We start from the raw sequence: 19,366 nt of genomic DNA, 5'->3' as shown, positions 1-19,366 counted from the left end.
CAAGAAGGTAGTCTGTCATGCAGTTTCTAGACCAAACTTTCTATCAGCCAGTTCTTAGTGGTGCAGAGTTGGAATGTTATCATAAGCCATTGCATGGTTCCTTGACAATCTGAATTAAAAATATGTATGACTCTCTAAAGTCCCTATAATAATATATTTTCGCTGAGGTATAATTAACATATAACGTTATATTAATTTCAGGTATACAACAGCATGATGTGGCATCTGTATACTTTGCAAAATGATCACCATGATAAATCCGGTAAACACCCATCACCATAGATGTTACAAAAATTTTTCTCTTTTTTTCTTGTGTTGAGGACTTTTAAGGTGTACTCTCTTAGCAACTTTCAAATATGCAATACAGTAGTCTTAATTATAGTCACCATGTTGTGCATTATATCATCCTGTCTTATTTATTTTATAACTGGAAGTTTGTACCTTTTGACCTCCTTCTCTCATTTTTCCCCCACCATCCACCCCTCTAAAACTATCAATTTATTTCTGTATCTGTAAGCTTGGTTTTGTTTGTTTGTTTTGTTTTTTAGATTCCACATATAAGTGGGATCATATGATATTTGTCTTGCTCTGCCTTCAAAGTTCATCCATGTTATTGCAAATAGCAATATTTTATTATTTTTTATGGGTAAATAGAATTCCATTGCATATATATATATCTCACATCTTTATCCATTCATCCATCGATGGATACTTAGAACAATGGGGAAAGGCCAGTGTCTGCAATAAATGGTGTTGGGAAAATTGGACTACATACAAAAGAAAGCCACAATATACATAAAAATTAACTCAAAATGGAGTAAAGACTTGAATGTAAGTCCTGTAATGACATATTTCTAACAATATTAATCTCCTACTCTCCCTGACTGTATTGTTCTTCATACAGAGAAACTGCCTCCCATTTTAAAATGCCTGTCTGCCAACATCAGGTTGTTTTCTGAGCCTTGATGTCTCTGAATAGATATAGAAAGATGAGGAGGGGGCAGTACTTACGATTTTGAGTGATTAGAAAATAATAACCATTAATGTACTTTATGTTGGCCTCAATACTTTGGCTGTGTAACAGCACGTTCCAGAATACAGTGAAGTAATATTTACAGCACAATTTAGGGTAAAGTTTAAGACTCAAGAATTTTATGCATACGTAAGTAATCTTTCATGGAAAAAGGCAGGAGACATATTTTTAAATCTGTAATAAGTCGGATTTATTTATTTGGATTAATAATACAAAAAATAAATCTCACATATACCTACTTAAAAAAGGAAAATCCTGTGTATGGAACTCTCACCAACTAAGAAGTTAAAATAACTTAATATCCAGGATGCAAAGTCTATAAAAGAACAGGTTGTGAGCAACACCGAAACTAGGTTAACACAAACTGACTTCACATTGTTCAAAATTGGGTGGCAGTGATATAAAATTATAAAATCCCTTTGAGAGACAAGAAAAAGCTGCTATAATAATAATAAAAGAAAATAAAACTCTTATGTCTGACATAAGTGGCAGGAGGTGTGTGTGCATATGCTCTGTTTCTGGGTTGGAGGAGTAGAGGGTAATGTGTGAAGTCAAAAGTTTGACAGATTCATTTGTGAATAGGAAAATATCAAAAGAAAATATTTTATTATCTTGTAATGATTTAATCTTCAAAATGTTTTAAGTTATGCTATATTGGATGCATAAATGTAAAGTATAAGTAAACCTAAGTTAAAAGGATTGGCAATATTTTCCTTGTCAAATCGCCAAATATGTAAAGGTACAATAATTTTTTGCACAGTAGGAGTAATTGATCTATCTGATGCCAGTTCTTAATATTTATGGAGGGAAAATTTTACACTATCATATGGATAGATTTAAATATTTATAATTTTGGTCAATACCCTTTCTCTGATTTTAGGCTAAATAAATACAGAACTCAAGTCAATGTAGTGGATTCAGCTGCCTTAGAAAGACCCTGGTCCACCCCAACCTACTGAAATGTGGGATAATTTGTTGTTGTTGTTGATGATGAATTGAAACATACAGCTGTGAAAGGGAAATGTTCAGCTTTCAGAAATGAAGTGGTCAACCCCCATACAAGAGTATGAAACAATATTTAAGCCTTCATGACTAGATTTGGTGCTCTAAGGACACCCCATCCAGGGAAATATATCCTCAGACACTACCCTCCAGGGAGCTGGAACTGACCAAAGCATAAAGAGCTGCTCATCTAAAAAAAACAGTATGAAGAAGGGTCAAGGGTCTAGAAAAATTCCTCCCCTCTTTTCAAATGAGAAAGATCAATGGAAATTTGCTGCTTGCCTGGGCCACAAATGAAAATAGGTCACCTTTCCAAAGCCAGATTAAAAACTCTTAATATTTCAATTATTGTTTCAATCTACAAAGTAATACGTTGAAACAGGGTAATACCCTAGCATTTTAAGTTTTTCTGTAAAAGTTACTAGTTTTTCCAAATGAGATATGTCGAAAAAGATTTTTTAATATGGAAAGCTGTTTCAATTGTCAAAAATTGCAAACCTAAAATACATGCTTAACTAAAAATACTCAACATGCTCTTTAGTTTTTGAAAGAGATTCAAAATTTTAAATTCACTCTTTCCCGCATCCCACTCCCCCCAAACTGGACTTCAACTCTTATTTCTGGAAACTAGGCCTAGAATATGTGATATTTATGGGAGGAATCAATCACTTACAAATTCCAGAAATCCTACAGCTGCTCTGGTTTTCACTACGTTTCTAGTTACCTATCACAGTGGGGAATGTTTATAATGAATTTGCAGCATATGTTCTGAATGTGTTATTTCTCATGTTGACTCCTCTACAGCAGGTGTCATTTTTCAGTGACAGTTACTTTTGTGGTTTCTGAAGGTTTAAATAATTTAATAATATAGGATCTCATTTTCTGGTGTCTTTTCTGAGTTTCAGAGAGAATCTGAGCAGTATGATCTTCCCAGTTCTAGATTAGTTCGTATATTCAAAATATATCCGTCTCTATACTGACAATCACTTGTCAACTTGATTCTAAGAAGAGCAAAAGCACACATTCACTTATATCACACTGGTCACAGTTAAGGGTTGCAGGCCTAGTTCTAAATGCTTCACACATTGTCTTAGTTAACTCTCAAATTATACCATGAGTTAAGTACCACTATGATTTTCACTATACAGATTAGAAGGCTGAGATGTAAAAATGTTATGTAACTCACCCCTGATAGACCACAGGACTATCAGGTGGCAGAGTTGGGGCATAAATTCAATCATCTGATGAGATGTCAGGACTACCTTGAGAAACATGGACACAAAAAGGCACTTTCTAGAAATGGGTGCCAGATACATAATTCATTGAGTAGCCAGAAAGACATAAAGGCTAAAATGGTTTTAAAAATAGTGAAGAATAGGGCTTCCTTGGTGGCGCAGTGGTTGAGAGTCTGCCTGCCGATGCAGGGGGCATGGGTTCGTGCCCCAGTCCGGGAGGATCCCACATGCCGTGGCTGCTGAGCCTGCGCGTCCGGAGCCTGTGCTCCACAACAGTGAGAGGCCCGAGTACCGTAAAGAAAAGAAAAAAAAAAAAAATGAAGAATAAGAAAATAATGTAGAAAACATCCATGAAAGAAACACAAATGAGTAATAAAAGTAGGGACTGGGATTTTGACATTGTGGACATTATGTTAAACACTACATACTCGTGACCATTTTTTACTCTTTCACAATCTGTACCTAGTACATTTTTCAGAGGAGGAAACTGAAGCTCAGGGAAGTTGAACCATTTGTTTGAGGACACAGAACCAAGTGGATAGTATTGCCTGGATTAAACCTACATACCGCGTTAGTCACAATATGACTATAAAATGTTTTCAGACAATTATAAATTTTTTAAAAAGTGTGTAACAACCAGTTGTTTGCAATAGGGAGTAACATATCTTGTAGTTAACTCTTACTTTCTAAAAACTTCACTACTTTGGACTCAGAATTGGTGCTTATAATTGGAGTAGTTTTTTCTCTTGAAACTAATTCCATGTTTGTTTGACAATTCAGTTTAATTACAGTCTTGTGGAATTTTGGATTAATCTGGGACTTAATGCACAGAAATGACACTGAATGTTAAAGTTTTAGAAACAACTTAAAAATTATTAAATCATTTGTTTTTTAAAGAAGCAGTTTTTTTTTTCCTAAATGACTCTGGCATTTGCCTTGTGATAGAATTCCATATTTTATTACATTTAAGCAAATTAGACACATCTATAATGTGGTTATATTATACTCATTTTGATTATTGGAAAACTGAACTTTTTCTGGTACTGTAAATCTTGTAGTATTTAACACACTAAAGCAGACATTACTTAAAAACAAACAAACAAACAAAATAACCCCCCAAACTCCCAGTTCAGCATATTTATATTAGCACCTTAAGAGGTTTTACTCTCTTCAGTTCTTTACATGGTTCAAACCTGAAAGTCAAGATAACATTGAATAAATGAGAAAACTAAATGTTTAGGTTGTCTATGTCTCCAATTATGAATCTGAAATTATCTGTATTATTCTGAACATAAAAGCCAAAACGAGACAAATTAGGCATATATTCTGAAAATTTATGTTCACCAAATTCACACACACCATACACACACACACAAACTTGTGTTCTGGGTCTTCATTATTTTTTTTTTTAACATCTTTATTGGAGTATAATTGCTTTACAATGTTTTGTTAGTTTCTGCTGTATAATAAAGTGAATCAGCTATACATATACATATATCCCCATATCCCCTCCCTCTTGCGTCTCCCTTCCACCCTCCCTATCCCACCCTCCATCCCACCCCTCTAGGTGGTCACAAAGCACCGAGCTGATCTCCCTGTGCTATGTGGCTGCTTCCCACTAGCTATTTATGTTACATTTGGCTTTATACGTTTTTAAATCATATAGGCAAGGACACAGAAACTTACAACATTTTACACAAATGCTATCACAGGCAATATGTATTATCCTTAAATGCAGTAATGTGCATATTCTGTGATTTAAATGAAGAACAAGTTGTTTTTAAGGCAATATAGTAGAAAACATAATAAAAATGTGTACATTTTGAAAAAATGTCTTAGAATCATTATATTATTATCCAGAAGTTTTATGTGAATATTCTAATAAGTATTACCTTTGATAGATAAGTGTGTAAAATGGTAACCAAATTACACAGTAAGAAATTTCTTGTTGAAGCAGTTTTTTAAAATAATTTTCATGCTTAAAAAGTATTTTCACGACATTTACCATGAATTCCCATTATTCCTAATATTTTCCAAATCTAGTATTTAAATACATATTATTTAAGGTGTCAGTATTCACGCAATCACATTGCCATACTTCTTTCTTAACTTTTTAATAACAAACAATAAAATAGATAAAATTTATAGACAGCTATAAATAAGTACATATATATATTGGAAGCCTCTTTATTTACCCTTATTATGAAATCTATATTTACAGTGCCACTTACCATGGTCCCCCAGTTATGATTGCAGAGCCCTATCTCTGCCCTTTATAGAAATAACTATAGTCTGTTCTTTTGTTGTTTGATGTCGGTCCCTTTTCTTAAGAAAACATGTTCCGTGTGTGCAAGGCCCAGGAGTTTCTATTCAGTTTTATAACCTCAGCAGAGTGTCTGACACATAGAAGGAGTTCAAAAAATATTTTCCAGAACATTGACTGAAGGAGTAACTTTGAGAAACTTTAAAAACCTTGAAAGTTACCAACGTTAAAAACAAATCACATTTGATAAATAATGTAAAGAATATGATTAAATAGAATTGCTGAGTTTTTAGTCATCTTTGATATGCTAATGATACAATATTAAAGAAAAATAACTACAGTAATACTATCAATGCTGTTGGATTGCAACCACAGCTTCAAAGATTATTTTAAAACCTGAATAGATAGATTCATGCACCAAAATGTTGAGTGGTTCATTTTAATCAGTGGGGAAACATGGGATTATTTTTGTTTATTAATACTTTTGCACTTTCCAATAGTATTAACATTATTATTACTCATCAGGAGAAAAAAGAGTATAAATACTAAATTTTATTTTTCATTTTCAATGAATTAAAATAGAATATCTTTTTTCTCAGAGTTCAAGTTAATTCAGTATAAATAAGGAGTTTTACAATGGTACACATACATACTCAGAGAGTTAAAAATCCCTCTGATTACAAACTTTGACATTCCTGAATGTAATTATACATTACTTTAGATTCATTTGGGACACAGTTATTACAAATTCTTTTATAATATAGGATTTGAATATTTCTATCTTAAATCAATCATTAATTCATGCTTGTAGTTATTTGTCTGTTATTTACTGTGTTTTACCATAAGCTAGAAGAAATTCTGGTTTCTGGGATTACCACAGTGGGAAAAAACAAAGATAAAAATGTTTTTCCTTATGGAACCTCCATTCTAATTAAGGGTATATAGTAAAAAATGGGTAAATGGGTATATTCATATTGTGTTGTATGGTGATAGGTATTACAGAGGAAAAACATGGCAGGTCCAGTGGATAATGTACGTATGTATATGTGTGTTGTATGGTGGTAGGTATTATGGAGGAAAAACATGGCAGGTCAAGTGGAAGGGTACGTATGTAAATGTCTACTGAAGGCAGGGCCTGAAAAGAACTCTTTGAGAAAGTCGTATAGAAACTGAAGAAGTTTTATATCATACCTCCAATTTGTTCTTCTTAGCAATCCCACGGTGAACTTACTGAAAATCAGCTTTGTTAATCCAGCCACACATAATAGTCTATCCAAAGTAAAAAACAAAAATGCTTATATATAAATTTATACAGTGATGCATGACAATTATTTCTCAATAAAAATGGAGAAAATAGTGGAGAGAGGTCTGGGATATATATCAGTTGATTATTATTTTCCAGAAATAAATCTTTGAATTCATTCACATAATTTGAAGCCAGAAGTGTTGTGTGGGATTGGGTGTTTTCAGAAAAACATGTGTTCTTCCAAATATGGCATTACAATTCAGTGTGTCATCAAGAAAAATAAAGATGAATTCTTATCTCAGAACCCTACATAGTTTTACCTTTGTTACTCCTCCAAGTATGTTTCTGATGTAGGCCATCGTTTGGGTCCAGCCAAGCTTGACTCTCAAATGTCTTATGCTCATTCTAAATAACAAGGTTCTACTCAGAAATTTCTTTGTGACCCATTATTTTCTTCTTTTTAAAAAAATTTTAAATTAAATTAAATTTAGTTTTTTATACAGTAGGTTCTTATTAGTTATCTGTTTTATACATATTAGTGTATATATGTCAATCCCAATCTTCCAATGCATCCTACCAACACCCCCACCCCCCCTGCCACTTTCCCCCCTTGGTGTCCATACGGTTTTTTCTCTACATCTGTGTCTCTATTTCTGCCCTGCAAACCGGTTCATCTGTACCATTTTTGTAGGTTCCACATATATGCATTAATATACGATATTTGTTTTTCTCTTTCTGACTTACTTCACTCTGTATGACAGTCTCTAGATCCATCCATGTCTCCACAAATGACCCAATTTCATTCCTTTTTATGGCTGAGTAATATTCCATTGTTTATATGTACCACATCTTCTTTATCCATTTGTCCGTCGATGGGCATTTAGGTTGCTTCCGTGACCTGGCTGTTGTAAATAGTGCTGCAATGAACATGTGGGTGCATGTGTCTTTTTGATTTATGGTTTTCTCTGGGTATATGCCCAGTAGTGGGATTGCTGGGTAATATGGTAATTCCAGTTTTAGTTTTTTGAGGAACCTCCATACTGTTCTCCATAGTGGCTGTATCCATTTATATTCCCACCAACAGTGCAAGAAGGTTCCCTTTTCTCCACACCCTCTCCAGCATTTGTTGTTTGTAGATTTTCTGATGATGCCCATTCTAACTGGTATGAGGTGATACCTCATTGTAGTTTTGATTTGATTTCTCTAATACTTAGTGATGTTGAGCATTCTTTCATGTGTTTGTTGGCAATCTGTATGTCTTCTTTGGAGAAATGTCTGTTTAGGTCTTCTGCCCATTTTTGGATTGGGTTGTTTGTCTTTTTAATATTGAGCTGCATGAGCTATTTATATATTTTGGAGATTAATCTTTTGTCAGTTGATTTTTTTGCAAATATTTTCTCCCATTCTGAGGGTTGTCTTTTCGTCTTGCTTGTAGTTTCCTTTGCTTTGCAAAAGCTTTTAAGTTTCATTAGGTCCCGTTTGTTTATTTTTGTTTTTATTTCTATTACTCTAGGAGGTGGATTGACCCATTATTTTCATATGAACAACAACATCAAGGAAACATTAAAATTCTAGTCATTTCTCATAAGAATTTTGAAATAAAATATTAGAACTTTTGGAGATAAAAATACAATGACTACAGAATATGGGAATAGTGATTTCAGGACTCATGAAATCTTAATAATTAGAACATACCCTTTATGTTGTGTGGAGTCTAAACAGAACAAAATGATATTTATTTATGTAATCACATATGTAACCAATTTCAAGAAATAGAGGTAAAATTTGTATCATAGAGAATCAATTACTTTTCATAAAATATCTTTTGTTACTACACATTATTATGGTCATATCATAGAATCTCCTTTAGTCTGACATATGTATAATGATATATTTCTACACAAGGTTGAATAAAATCAAGTATAGATTCATTTTCAGTATCATTTAAAAAAATACATCTTCAACAGTTCATCGATCATAGATGGACTAAGGAATCTGCCAAAAGCCAGGGTTACCCTAAAAGCGCAGATGCCATTTATACCACTATAAATAGCAGTAAGAAAAAAAATTCTTGTTCGAGTACCCTTTACTATTTTTCATAGATAGGCTGCTCATTATTTTAACATTTCCATCGCATCCAGTCCACAAAATAAGACATTCGCGATTTAAAAATTCACAGTTGTTGGGAATACATATGAAAAAATCTAGTGATTAGCAGTTTATTGGATTACAGTATGAATAATTTAATTTCTAATTACAATTAGCATTAGGTGAAAGGTTTGTGCCATTGTCAGTAGAATAGCTAGTACCAAGATCATATTTGTGTCATTCTTTTCATATTAAGTGAGAATCATGCACCTATTATATTGCTAACGTCATAAGGGCAGGACATTAACCCCTTTTCACTCAGGAGGTTTCACCGAACAAGCTTGTTCTGACATCTTTCAGGTAACTAAAATAGAAACCTTTAGATGGTGGAAGGACTGAAATCCCTCTGGAAGCACGTCTTTTGCTAACATCCTCCTTCCGGCTCGGCAGTCTATAAAATCTCAACTGTCTTTGCTGGACCTTTGAATGAGATAGCTGTTGTTAACTGAATAAGTGACAGGATTTATGATCTTTCACTTTGAAGGAATAAAAAGATTTTTTGCCAAGGATGATGGTTTGACGACATTTTCTACAATTGGGGGGCCAAAGTGGCCATTTTTCTAAACAGTAATTTGTCAAAACCTAACACTTTACTGAAATCATGTGGGTAATTCATATGTTAATTAGAAATAATCCAGTGCTGCGACTGTGACTCTAACTATAAAATGTGAAACATTTTTTGAGATTAAAAAATTTGGTTAATATAGGGTTACAAATGGATAAAACCATTTGATTTTAGCCTGCTTTCATGTGGAAGGTGAGAAGTCTGATCTAACTGCATTTACTACTAAAGGTTTTCTTTTTCCCTTTGGGCAGTTACTGCATCCTTCCAAGCTCTGACAATCTCCAACCTTTTCCCATATGTCTTATACACCTGTTCAGGATGTACATTCAGGGCTGGTAACACAAAGACTGTTGAGTGAGTGTGACATGTTTAGGCAATTGAAAACATAATGGTGACCAAATGATTGACAGAAGAGGTCAACTCCGTGGACTGGAGAATTCTTAGAGCTGCTTTGTGTGTCCATCATTGCTTCAAGACACTAACACATGCTTCTTCTTGAAAAGCTTTAGTTGTTAAGACATTACCACCTGCAAAGCCATCTGTGTGCTTATTGAAACTTATTTAAGATTCATATATAGATTCATTATAAAAATCAACTTTGGCCCCCAAATTTGGTTTGCTTGCAAACATATTACACTGACACGGCTGATATTTTTAAAACCTCTCAAGAGAATCAGATTATTTCAAAAGTCAGAATGCTTTCAAATGACATTTGCATATTAACCTGGAAATATTTTTTTCTTAATAAAGAATTTGTTTTCTTGTAGCTAGCATTGGCCTATACACCAGCATTTTGCATTAACTTTGTTTCTTATGGCCACTGTTCTCTTTCTAGTTTCTTAGGAACCTAAAATGTGTGTATGTGTGTGTGTGTGTATATGTATTTATACATATACTCTAAGACTAGGAACCATACAGAAAACACATACAAAAAACTCTGTGTGTGTGTGTGTGTGTGTGTGTGTGTGTGTGTGTGTGTGTAGGGTTTGCCATCTTTGTTCACCTTAGCATCGAGTATCAAAATTTGGTATAAGCTACTTCTGCATATAGTTTTATTTCAAATATCCATTCATTATGATAAAATATTTTTAAAGCTAAGTTTAGATGGAAATGTCACAGGATAGGTACTTGTATTATTCATCTTTAAGCTCAATTATAAATATTACTAAACAGATTTTTTATAAGTATGAAGGATGATTTAAACTTAAAATTCATATAAATTTTTATTTTGTTCCTTTGGAACAAAAGTAACCAAAAGTAACATACTGGATTTAGTTTTCTTAACTCTATTAATTCAGTAAGAAATTGGTGAGTATGCAATGACTGAATTTTTATTTTTGAAAATTAGTTTCAGAGTTATGAGATTAATTTTAACTTTTCTAAATGTAATTCTGTCAAAACATTCAGTTTTGTTCATTTTCCCTTTTGATCATAAAGGAACTTAAGTAATTAGAGTTTTGTATTATTTGAAGTTTAAAGGATGGATATTGATTTTAAGATTTGCTTTCTTTCTTAGACAAGCTAAACAATCTATAGCTTACAAATGGGTACTTACATGGAAATTGCAGAATACTAATTTTCCATGAAAATTCTGTAATAGCAGGGTCTCAGATATTTTACAAAGAATGATTTGTATTTCAATAAACTTCATATGATTTAGTTTTTCATAGAAAAAGTAAACTCTCAGAGGTAAATTTTGAATAAAGATCAATCATGCCTTGGTTTGGGTTTGACAGGGAAATAACGAGTATATTAAAGGCAACATTTTTTTCTTTTTTAAATCATAGCTGGGTTGTGAAACCACAGGATGTGGAGTATCACAAAGAGGCTGATTTTGTATTAGGTTTGAAGCCCCAAGTTAAAGCAGCACAAGTCTTGGTTGGCAGGTAGAAGGCGGATGAGAGCCTCATAGGGGCTTACACTAGGTTTTGATGATTCTTGCCAGTGTCTATTCAGTTAGTCTCTGAATATGGTTCATTCCATGCATTCCACAGTCCCTCTCAAACTGATGCCAGACAAAGCATTCAGGTTGCAAAATTCTGTAACCAATAAACAAGCTAAGGGTTTTTTTGCTGTATATATTTTTTATTTTGCAGATTTTGGGTAAAAAAATCAGAGATATATTTAATTTTAGGATAAGTTATACCTAAAAGGATTTATTTTTCAAAGTTTTAAAAGTGACTAGTTTCTTTCAAAGAGGTATATGAAAAGATGCTCAACATCATTATCAGGGAAATGCAATTCAAAACTACAGTGAGCTATCACCTTACATCTGTTAGGATGATTCATCAAAAGAAAAAGATAACAAATGTTGGTGAGGATATGGAGAAATTGGAAGAATTGTATACTGTTAGTGGACATGAAAATTAAGCAGCAGTTAGAGGAAACAGTATGAAGATTCCTCAGAAAAACTAAAAATATAACTGCCATTGGATCCAGCAATACCACTTTAGGTGTACATACCTAAAGAAAATGAAATCAGGATTTCGAGGAGGTATCTGCACTCCCATGTTCATTGTAGCATTATTCACAATTGCCAAGATATCAAAACAATTCAAGTGTCCATCGACAGATGAATGGATAAAGAAATGTGGTATATTCATACAATGGAATATTACTCAACCTTAAAAAACAAGAAGATCCTGCCATCTGGACAACATGGATGAAACTGGAGGACATTATGCTATGTGAAATAAACCAGTCACAGAAGGACAAATATTGCATTTCCAGGTTGTTTTTGTCATGAAGAACAGAGCAGAATATTTAAGAAGTATTTAGATAAATGTGCAAGGAGACTCCACACTCCCACTGCAGGGGGCCCGGGTTTGATCCCTGGTCAGGGAACGAGATCCCACATGCCACAACTAAGAGTCTGCATGTTACAACTAAAGATCCCATGTGCTGCAACTAAGACCCGGCACAACCAAATAAATGAATAAATATTTTAAAAAAATGTGTAAGGAGAAGGAAGATAAAAATTCACTTAAGAAAGAGGAAAAATTGCAAAAATACAAGATACAGAAAAGAGAATTTTAAGTAGGGTTATACTAGGTCACAAATGCAGTGTGAGTTGAGTGATATTTTGGTGCACTTAATTAATTCTCTAAATTCAGAGAAGAAACTTCTTCTGACTTTATACTATGTATTTTATCCAGCTATCTTTCAATGGATCAGGACCAAACTGAGTAATAGCTATCATCTTGCATTCTAAAAGGAGACAATTATTTTTGTGAGTTTTTATAAAGAATGACCCACCCATAGTTTTCAATATTTCTCCCACCTTGCATCATCTTCATATTATCAAATATGTCATATTTTTTTACAGTCTAGGAATGTAAGATTCCTTTTCTCGTATTGAAATAACTTTTGCATTTAAAATGAGAACAAGTTCTTTTTTGAATGTTCTGTATTTTTGTATTGCTTGCTACTCAAATCCTTCTGCTTTAACTTTAGAAAAAGGCCAATTACAAAGCACTAAAGAAGAAAACCAAAAGACAAACAAACAAACAAAAAAACAGGTTAGTTGAGGGGCCAAATATGCTTTTATAAAAAATAATTAAGACATCTAAAATTTTGACAGATAACTTCCTGGGAAGTACTACAATAACAACAGAAATATTGTACAGGTAATAAGTAGCATTAATAGTTAAATATCTATACGTTGCTGAGTAGGGTTTTCAAATAAATGTTAGTAGACAATTAGGCATATTGTGTTGATCAAATTTACTTAGATCTCAAAGAGTTCTGCCAAAGTCCTTAATATATAGAGTAAAACAAATGCACAAGATATGGAATTCTATATGCAATTTTCTAAAGGAAATGAAATTCAAAGATGTAGTTTTGCTTTACTGACTCATTTCATAGTAAATTATCTTTTTAAAAAGTCAATAAATAGGTATATCTAATATTAGAAAAACCACCTTTCAAGTGAGTTTTGTTTACTTTAACTTGTGATTCCATTTTAATAGATTTTTCACTGTATTTCAGAAAATCTTTTCTGTTCACTTGAATTTAGCGGCATTTTACACAACTCTGAAGTGTCAGTTTCTTAGCAACAAGAAAAAAATGGGGATTATCATGAAACTAATTTTAGTTTCTGAAATAAGTATATCAATAAACCTTCTATTTAATCTCCTACGTATACTTTCCTCTGGTTTAGGTACAACTATGAATCTAGAGATAAAGACAATCCAAAATGGTTTTGCTCTGGAAGAAAATCCTATAGGTGTTTCTACTCAGTAAGATTTTTCACGTTCAAAAATACAGGTCATTAACCTGTGGCTAAAGCCTTCAGTTCTGGAGTAAGACTGTCAACAGCTGTAAAATCTCAGACAAAACAAATTGATACACTCTAAGCTTTAGCTTCCTTATTGGTAAATGACTAATAATAATAATAATAATGTTTGGATTACATGGGATAATGAGCATAAGGTACATCACAGCGACTGGAGTATATTTAGTGCTGAATTAATGTTTGCATCATTATGACCCATCTCAGATTCATATTAGAGACATCCAACAGGCCATGGTGGTCAGGAACATCCGTGGACACCTGCTCCACTACAAAGGTTTTTCAAGTATTATGCTCATGTGTCTATGTTCTACTTCTGTTTTTGAAACGTAGTTCAGATGAACTCCAGGTGATTTCTTAAGCACACCCAATGTGCCAGCAGCAGTTATGCTTGGAACAAATCTTATAAGGGGAGCAGTTATGCTTGGAATAAATCAAAAAGTTCCTTTTCTCATAGTGCTCCTGGGCAAGGGGCAGCTAGGAGCATATAAGCAGGATTAGCATCCAGTGGACGTTTAATAATGATAACAGATTGAAAACTGGGCAACTTAAAAATAGGGAGAAAGCAATTTGTGCATTTTCACAGCAGAGCTAAGATCTATGTTTTAGCTTTATATATTTATACAAATATTTCCCTGTTGCAGATGTGGAGGAAATATAAGCAAACACACACACACGTATATACATGCAGAGAGCAAATAAATCTTTGAAGAGGTTCTTAGTTCTTGAGACCACCTAACATATTTGTGTATTGAGTTGATCATTCTTTAATCAAGCTTTTATTTGGTTTGCTATAAAAGTTAATTTAAAAGACATTCAACGGGGACCAAAATTGGCTTTAACTTCAGGAACATACTGAATGTGACTGAGACAGTAGGATGAAACATGTAAAATAAACATAGAAGTATAGGAAGGGAACATTGTTTGAAGATCTTTTTTTTGATACTGAATTATATTTAGATTCTCTTTGATATTATGCTGATATTAATTTGTTGAGTAATCTTTTAATTTAAAAGAGTAACAATTACATTTATATTAAAAATGCTCACTAGTATGCTTATTTAATATTCATTTATACTTTGTTTTGTTTCATTTTGCTTTATTTTCTATCAGTGATTCACTAGAAATGAAGCAATTAATATTAACCATTAATTTATATAATCTAAAAATTGAAGATTTACAAGTCTTACGTATTTAGGTGAAACAAATGGAATGCTTTCTGAACCAAGCACTTAACATAGTAACTTAGTCTATTTACAGTCTATAGTGGGCAAGCAAGAGTAAGAGACATTGTCTTTAGTCTTAAGGCAGAACAGTCTTAGCATCTAGTTGTTCTTTCTAGAGTGATATGACTGGCAACAAATATCACAGCAGTGATTCTTCTTGGATCTTGATTTGAATACTTCTCAGTGACATTTTTAGTTGTTGGTTCCATGGGTTCCATGGGTATGGGAGACACTGCCAGTTGTCAAGCCAATATCCATTCTCCCTTCTGCCATAGTAATTGTGCCTGTCAATAAGACTACACTTTGCTGCCTCACTGCAAAATGGGATGGCCAATTAGATATGAGTGGAGATTAGTAGGTATAGCTCCTAAAAGAGCAGAGGCTCAGCTGGAAGTGTCTTCTTCTTTGCCCCTTTGCATTCTCCTAAAATGTTGGTCCAGCACATATCTTATGACAACCGAATGCCCTTGGGAGGGAAGACGTGCACTAAAAAAGGAAGAATAAAAAGGCAGAAGACACATGTGCCCCTGGTGACTTCTAGAGCTGCTACACCAGCTCTCACTATCCTATCTTCAGATTAATTTTACATGAGAGGAAATAAACCTATAATACACTGAAGTCAGTGAACTAAGTTCTCTGATATTAGCAGCAAAATGTAATTCCTAACTGATACACAGGAAAAATAGAGATTCATTCAGCCTCAAATCATTACTGATAACATGTATAACAAAACTTCATCGGGTAGCCATGCCACTTCACAGAGCTCCATACCCTTAGGTACGGAAAACTGCAACTATGTCACTTTAGCCTACTTGGTTAGACATGGGGATATTTTGCAGTATATACACATAAACACATATCATTAGTTTTTGTTTAAAAATGAAAATAACATTTTAATATACATTTTAATATACAATAATACATGGTTATTGTGAAAATTCAAAAACTTAAAAAAATTGCAAACCACCAATAATATTCATGTTTAAGTCCTATCAATATATTTTCTGGGCATTTTTCATGTAGTTTTGGATATGTATTATTCATGAACTGACAATCTTAATTAAAATATAACAGACATTTTCCTTGTTGATGAATATAGGTATCATATTAGCTTCCTATGGCTTCTGTAACATATTATCATAATTTTGATGGTTTAAAAAATAAAAATCTATTCCCTCATAGTGCTGGATGCCAGACCTCCAAAATTTAATATCACTAGACTGAAATCAAAGTATTAGCAGAGTTGTGCTACTTCTGGAGGCTTGTGGGGTATATGTTCCTTGCTTCTTCTAGCATCTGATGGCTGCCAGCATCTCTTGAATTGTAGCCACATTACTCCAATCTCTGCCTTGGTGGGACCATTGCCTTCTCTTCTTTCATCTGCCTCTCTCTTATGAGGATAACCTACCGGGATAATTCAGCAAAATCTGTTCGTGTCAAGATTCTTAATTATATGCACAAAGACATCTTTTCCTTATAAATTAACATTTACGGGTTTCAGAGATTAGGGTCCATTATCTTTGAGCAGCCTCTTGTAAGTGGCATCATCCTTTTTAAGTATTTGCATGATATTGCATGTGTATATATTTGATGCCTAATTTTATCAATTCCCTAGGATATGCATTTAAGTCACTTTGATTTTTGAGTTAATGTAAACAAAAACAACACACACACAAACACACATACAAACACATATTTCTTTTTTTTCTAAATCAAAGGATCTGAACATGCCTTATCAAAGGATTTGAACATTGAAATGCCAAAGCACATTATCAAAAAGCCCTTCAAAAAGTTATTACTACACATTCAGCAGTGGGTAGAATTAAACTTCAGTTTTAATCTGCTGGAGCAAAATATCCCATTAATGCTTTTTTTTTTAAGCGGCAGTAAAGGTCAGTATAGTTCTTACTTTATTTAAATAGTTTATATACATTCTTAGCTCATTTCACTGTGGAGTTCAACTTCCTTTAACTTAATTGCAAGACCCCTTGTGACAGGAGGTATAGCCCTCTCTTGGTTATATATATATCATAAACATCTTGTCCAAGTTTGTTGTTAACATTGTTAATTGTGTTTTTATTTACAGTAGATGATTTTTTCATCTTCTTTACCACAAGTTTATATAAATAATCATCTATATTTCACATGACAACTAATATCTATTACATAGTTAGGTGTTAATTACCAAGTAATGTGACCAACAGACCTCTTCCCACCCTTCAGTTCTTCCCCGATCCTTGTGAACTTCTTCTTGTTCTTGGTTTGCTTGTTTGCTTTTGCCTTGAATTCTGCTGTTTCCGGTATCATACAGACAGGAAGTTTGTGAGTACTTTTCCCAAGAATCAATGTCAGATTTCCTGGACAGAATAGGGGCAGAAGGGGAGTATGCAGGGCATGGGGGTAGGGAGGTGGTGAGCTGGGGCTGTGTGGTAGGGTAAGAAAGCGTCTGAGGTGTAAACAGACTTGTAACTGTATACTTTCTTCCAGCTCCGTTTCCCATATGCCTGGTGATTCTGTGAGCAAACTGACTTGCTTTCTCTGCATTTATCCCTTCAAGCACGTAGGTTATAGCTTCCTCTTACTTCTAAACTGCTTTCCAAATTCCAAAATGTGTTTTAATATCTGGTCTGCTCTTATTTTACTCTCTGTCTTTGCTTTTCCACCTTGTAAATTTATACCATTTAAACAGGCTTACTGTCATTTTAGCAATATTTCAGTAGGGAGAAAAATAGACCCTCACCCAATAGACCAGATTTCCAGAAGTCTCCATTTTTGTAACCGCTCCAATCAGACTTTTGCCCCAGGCACTTCACTGAAATAACTCTTCTTAAAGTCATCAGAAAATTGTCTCTCACTAGGTCTAGTTGTCGATTCTCTGTCCTCTCCTTATTTGGCTCTCAGCAGCATTAGACTCTGTTATCAGACGCTCTTTCTTGAACCGTTGCTTCACTTGTCTTTAAGGACAACATTTTCTATTGGTTTCCCTTCTGAAACTGGCTGATCCTCTCATTCTCCTTTTCTGAAGCCATGTTGTTTTCTTGACCTCTAAGTTTTCTAATGCTTTAGCCTCTGCTCTATTTCTTTTTCTCTTTTATAGCTTTATATTCTCTACAGCTGATTTCACTTAATTTAATTCTATCTGCATTCTCCTATGTGCTGATGCCATCAAATTTATAATCCAAATTTTAACTTTCCCATGAGTCCCGAATATTTTCTTATATCTCTATTTATATGTGTAATGGACATCCTAAACTTAACATGTTCAAAACAGAAGGCTTAGTTCTTTCCCACCAAAGCAAGCAAGCAAGTAAAAACTGCTCAAACAAAACTTGCTCCTTGGTCTCCATTTCTTAGTGACAACCAATACCATGTATCCAATTGTTTAAGCCAAAAAATTTGGAGGCATAACACTTCCTTGACCCTCATATCTGATTTGCTAGCAGATCTCATGTGGTTAACCTTTATACTATATGCAATTTTTTCCCCATTCCCAACACCACTAACCTAGTCCAGATCATCACCATTTCTCATGTTTTCAGTCTATACTCTTCTAAACAGCTACTGAAATATAAAAGGAAAAATGAAAGAAGGAAGAAAGGAAGGAAGGAAGAGAGGGAGGGACAGAGGGAGGAGAAAAGAAAAGAAAAGAAAAAAAAGAAAAGAAAAAAGAAAAGAAGTTAAGCTAATTCTTGTCATTTTCCTTCATACAATATTCTCCTGGTTTCCATTACATGGCCCTCCATGCTTTATGTGATTTTTCCTCCTGTCTCTGCATCTCTGGATTCATTTTCTGTCATTCCCCATTCCCTCTCACTCATTACTCTCCATCCTTAAAAGGCTAGTTTTCTTTTTCCCTTGGATAATCCCATTTACTCTTCCTTGGCCTTTTATAGAAACATTTCCCTTTTTGTTTCTCTAGTTCGACATGTGGTCTGCTCCTTCCCGTCATGCTGGCATGCAGCAGGTGCTCAGGAAATATGTGCTGCATGAATGATATTCAGTGTAATTCTCAGTTTCTATTTTCCAAAGTGAGATATTCACATTAATTTTTTTTTAGAAAATGTTTAAAGAGAAACTATTTGAAACTTCTGCCAAAGAATGATCAGTTTATAAAACAGAATGGCAGTTTAACTTAAAAAAATTTTTTTTTTACTCTAAAGCTTTTATTTTTTAATGTGTAAGATATGCAAAATATCTTTATAAGATTAAGAAAAAAGAAGCTGAGATATTAGACTGCAGTTTTGAAGGGTGATAAAGATCTAGAAATTAAAAGACTGAGTTTCTTGCTTTTTTCCTGAAATATGTTATGGTCATCATAAGGTTATTTAATATATAGGCATTTATATTTCTCTTACAA

General features: G+C 33.6%; 1 protein-coding gene across 1 annotated transcript in view; it reads left to right on the top strand.

The window, feature by feature from the left end:
- The window catches only part of BRINP3 (BMP/retinoic acid inducible neural specific 3), a 415,997-nt gene that overhangs the window by 53,186 nt on the left and 343,445 nt on the right, over positions 1-19,366 (top strand). The window lies entirely within an intron of this gene.

Source organism: Delphinus delphis, chromosome 1 (assembly GCF_949987515.2).
Source record: "Delphinus delphis chromosome 1, mDelDel1.2, whole genome shotgun sequence".
Classification (NCBI taxonomy): Eukaryota; Metazoa; Chordata; class Mammalia; order Artiodactyla; family Delphinidae; genus Delphinus; species Delphinus delphis.
Note: the sequence above shows the minus strand (reverse complement) of the source record. Positions and strands in the feature narration are given on the sequence as shown.